Source organism: Mus caroli, unplaced genomic scaffold, assembly GCF_978045245.1.
Source record: "Mus caroli unplaced genomic scaffold, Mus_caroli_1 scaffold_21, whole genome shotgun sequence".
Lineage (NCBI taxonomy): Eukaryota > Metazoa > Chordata > Mammalia > Rodentia > Muridae > Mus > Mus caroli.
The window spans coordinates 8023154-8026978 of record NW_028227276.1 but is presented as its reverse complement, the minus strand read 5'-3'; positions in this window follow the sequence as shown (position 1 = coordinate 8026978).

The window sequence follows — 3825 nt, the reverse complement described above, 5'->3', positions numbered from 1 at the left end:
TCACTCAGTCTATCTCACTCTGTCTCTGTCTCTCTCTCTGTCTCTCTCTCTTTCTGTCTCTCTCACTCTCTCTATGTCTCTCTCTGTGTCTCTCTCTATCCCTATCTCTGTCTCTCTCTGTCTCTCTCTCTGTCTCTCTCTGTCTCTCTCTCTTTCTCTCTGTGTCTCTCTCTGTCTCTTTTTGTCTCTCTCTGTGTCTCCCTCTGTGTCTCTCTGTCTCTATCTCTGTCTCTCTCTGTCTCTCTCTCTGTCTCTCCCTGTCTCTCTCTGTCTCTCTGTCTCTCTCTGTCCCTCTCTGTCTCTCTCTCTGTCTCACTCAGTCTATCTCACTCTGTCTCTCTCTGTCTCTCTCTGTCTCTTTTTCTGTCTCTCTCACTCTCTATGTCTCTCTCTGTCTCTCTATATGTCTCTCTCTATCTCTCTCTCTGTCTCTTTCTCTGTCTCTCTCTGTCTCTCTCTTTGTCTCTCTCTCTCTGTCTCTCTCTTCCTCTCTCTGTGTATCTCTGTGTCTCTCTGTATCTCTCTGTGTCTCTCTCTGTCTCTCTCTGTCTCTCTTTCTGTCTCTCTCTGTCTCTCCCTGTCTCTCTCTGTCTCTCTGTCTCTCTATGTCTCTCTCTGTCTCTCTCTCTGTATCTCCCTGTCTAGCTCTGTCTCTTTCTGTGTCTCCCTGTGTCTCGCTCTCTATCTCTGTCTCTCAATGTCTCTCTATTTTTCTATCTCTGTCTCTCTGTGTCTCTCTCTGTCTCTCTCTCTCTCTTTCTCTCTCTTTGTCTCTATCTGTCTCTCTCTGTCTCTAACTCTGACTCTCTTTCTGTCTCACTCAGTCTATCTCACTCTGTCTTTGTCTCTCTCTGTCTCACTGTCTGTCTCTCTCTATCTGTCTCTCTCTGTCTCTCTCTCTATCTCTCCCTGTCTCTCTCTATCTCTCTGTGGCTCTATGTCTCTCTCTGTCTCTCTCTCTGTATCTCTGTCTAGCTCTGTCTCTCTCTGTGTCTCCCTGTGTCTCGCTTTCTATCTCTGTCTCTCTCTTTTTCTCTCTCTGTCTCTCTATCTGTCTCTCTCTGTATCCCGCTGTCTCTCTCTCTGTCTCTCTCTTTCTCTCTCTGTGTCTCTCTCTGTCTCTCTCGGTCTCTATCTCTGTCTCTCTTTCTGTCTCACTCAGTCAGTCTCACTCTGTCTCTTTCTCTCTCTGTCTCTCTCTCTGTCTCTCTCTCTTTCTGTCTCTCTCACTCTCTCTATGTCTCTCTCTGTGTCTCACTCTGTCTCTATCTGTCTCTCTCTCTTTCTCTCTGTGTCTCTCTCTGTCTTTTTCTGTCTCTCTCTGTGTTTCACTCAGTGTCTCTCTGTCTCTATCTCTGTCTCTCTCTCTGTCTCTCCCTGCCTCTCTGTCTCTCTGTCTCTCTCTGTCCCTCTCTGTGTCTCTCTCTGTCTCACTCAGTCTATCTCACTCTGTCTCTCTCTGTCTCTCTCTGTCTCTTTTTCTGTCTCTCTCACTCTCTCTATGTCTCTCTCTGTCTCTCTATATGTCTCTCTCTATCTCTATCTCTGTCTCTCTCTGTCTCTCTTTCTGTCTCTCTCACTCTCTCTCTATCTCTCTCTGTCTCTCTCTTTGTCTCTCTCTGTGTCTCTCTCTGTCTCTCTATCTCTCTCTGTCTCTTTCTCTGTCTCTCTCTGTCTCTCTCTTTGTCTCTCTCTCTGTCTCTCTCTTCCTCTCTCTGTGTCTCTCTGTGTCTCTCTGTATCTCTCTGTGTCTCTCTCTGTCTCTCTCTGTCTCTCTTTCTGTCTCTCTCTCTGTTTCTCCCTGTCTCTCTCTGTCTCTCTGTCTCTCTATGTCTCTCTCTGTCTCTCTCTCTGTATCTCCCTGTCTAGCTCTGTCTTTCTCTGTGTCTCCCTGTGTCTCGCTCTCTATCTCTGTCTCTCAATGTCTCTCTCTTTTTCTCTCTCTGTCTCTCTCTGTCTCTCTCTGTCTCTCTCTCTTTCTCTCTCTCTTTCTCTCTCTGTGTCTCTCTCTGTCTCTCTCTGTCTCTATCTCTGACTCTCTTTCTGTCTCACTCAGTCTATCTCACTCTGTCTTTGTCTCTCTCTTTCTCACTCTCTGTCTCTCTCTCTCTGTCTCTCTCTATCTCTCCCTGTCTCTCTCTATCTCTCTGTCGCTCTATGTCTCTCTCTGTATCTCTCTCTGTATCTCTCTGTCTAGCTCTGTCTCTCTCTGTGTCTCCCTGTGTCTCGCTCTCTATCTCAGTCTCTCTCTGTCTCTCTCTTTTTCTCTCTCTGTCTCTCTCTCTGTCTCTCTCTGTCTCCCGCTGTCTCTCTCTCTGTCTCTCTCTTTCTCTCTCAGTGTCTCTCTCTGTCTCTCTCTGTCTCTATCTCTGTCTCTCTTTCTGTCTCACTCAGTCTATCTCACTCTGTCTCTGTCTCTCTCTCTGTCTCTCTCTCTTTCTGTCTCTCTCACTCTCTCTATGTCTCTCTCTGTGTCTCTCTCTATCCCTATCTCTGTCTCTCTCTGTCTCTCTCTCTGTCTCTCTCTGTCTCTCTCTCTTTCTCTCTGTGTCTCTCTCTGTCTCTTTTTGTCTCTCTCTGTGTCTCCCTCTGTGTCTCTCTGTCTCTATCTCTGTCTCTCTCTGTCTCTCTCTCTGTCTCTCCCTGTCTATCTCTGTCTCTCTGTCTCTCTCTGTCCCTCTCTGTCTCTCTATCTGTCTCACTCAGTCTATCTCACTCTGTCTCTGTCTCACTCTGTCTCTCTCTGTCTCTCTTTCTGTCTCTTTCACTCTCTCTATTTCTCTCTCTGTCTCTCTATATGTCTCTCTCTATCTCTATCTCTGTCTCTCTCTCTCTCTTTCTGTCTCTCTCACTCTCTCTCTATCTCTCTCTGTCTCTCTCTTTGTCTCTCTCTGTCTCTCTATATCTCTCTCTGTCTCTTTCTCTGTCTCTCTCTTTGTCTCTCTCTCTGTCTCTCTCTTCCTCTCTCGGTGTCTCTCTGTGTCTCTCTGTATCTCTCTGTTTCTCTCTCTGTCTCTCTCTGTCTCTCTTTCTGTCTCTCTCTCTGTTTCTCCCTGTCTCTCTCTGTCTCTCTTTCTCTCTATGTCTCTCTCTGTCTCTCTCTCTGTATCTCCCTGTCTAGCTCTGTCTTTCTCTGTGTCTCCCTGTGTCTCGCTCTCTATCTCTGTCTCTAAATGTCTCTCTCTTTTTCTCTCTCTGTCTCTCTCTGTCTCTCTCTGTCTCTCTCTCTTCTCTCTCTCTTTCTCTCTCTGTGTCTCTCTCAGTCTCTCTCTGTCTCTATCTATGACTCTCTTTCTGTCTCACTCATTCTATCTCACTCTGTCTTTGTCTCTCTCTGTCTCACTCTCTGTCTCTCTCTCTCTGTCTCTCTCTGTCTCTCTCTATCTCTCCCTGTCTCTCTCTTCTCTCTGTCGCTCTATGTCTCTCTCTGTCTCTCTCTCTGTATCTCTCTGTCTAGCTCTGTCTCTCTCTGTGTCTCCCTGTGTCTCGCTCTCTATCTCAGTCTCTCTCTGTCTCTCTCTTTTTCTCTCTCTGTCTCTCTCTCTGTCTCTCTCTGTCTCCCGCTGTCTCTCTCTCTATCTCTCTCTTTCTCTCTCAGTGTCTCTCTCTGTCTCTCTCTGTCTCTATCTCTGTCTCTCTTTCTGTCTCACTCAGTCTATCTCACTCTGTCTCTGTCTCTCTCTCTGTCTCTCTCTCTTTCTGTCTCTCTCACTCTCTCTATGTCTCTCTCTGTGTCTCTCTCTATCCCTATCTCTGTCTCTCTCTGTCTCTCTCTCTGTCTCTCTCTGTCTCTCTCTCTTTCTCTCTGTGTCTCTCTCTGTCTCT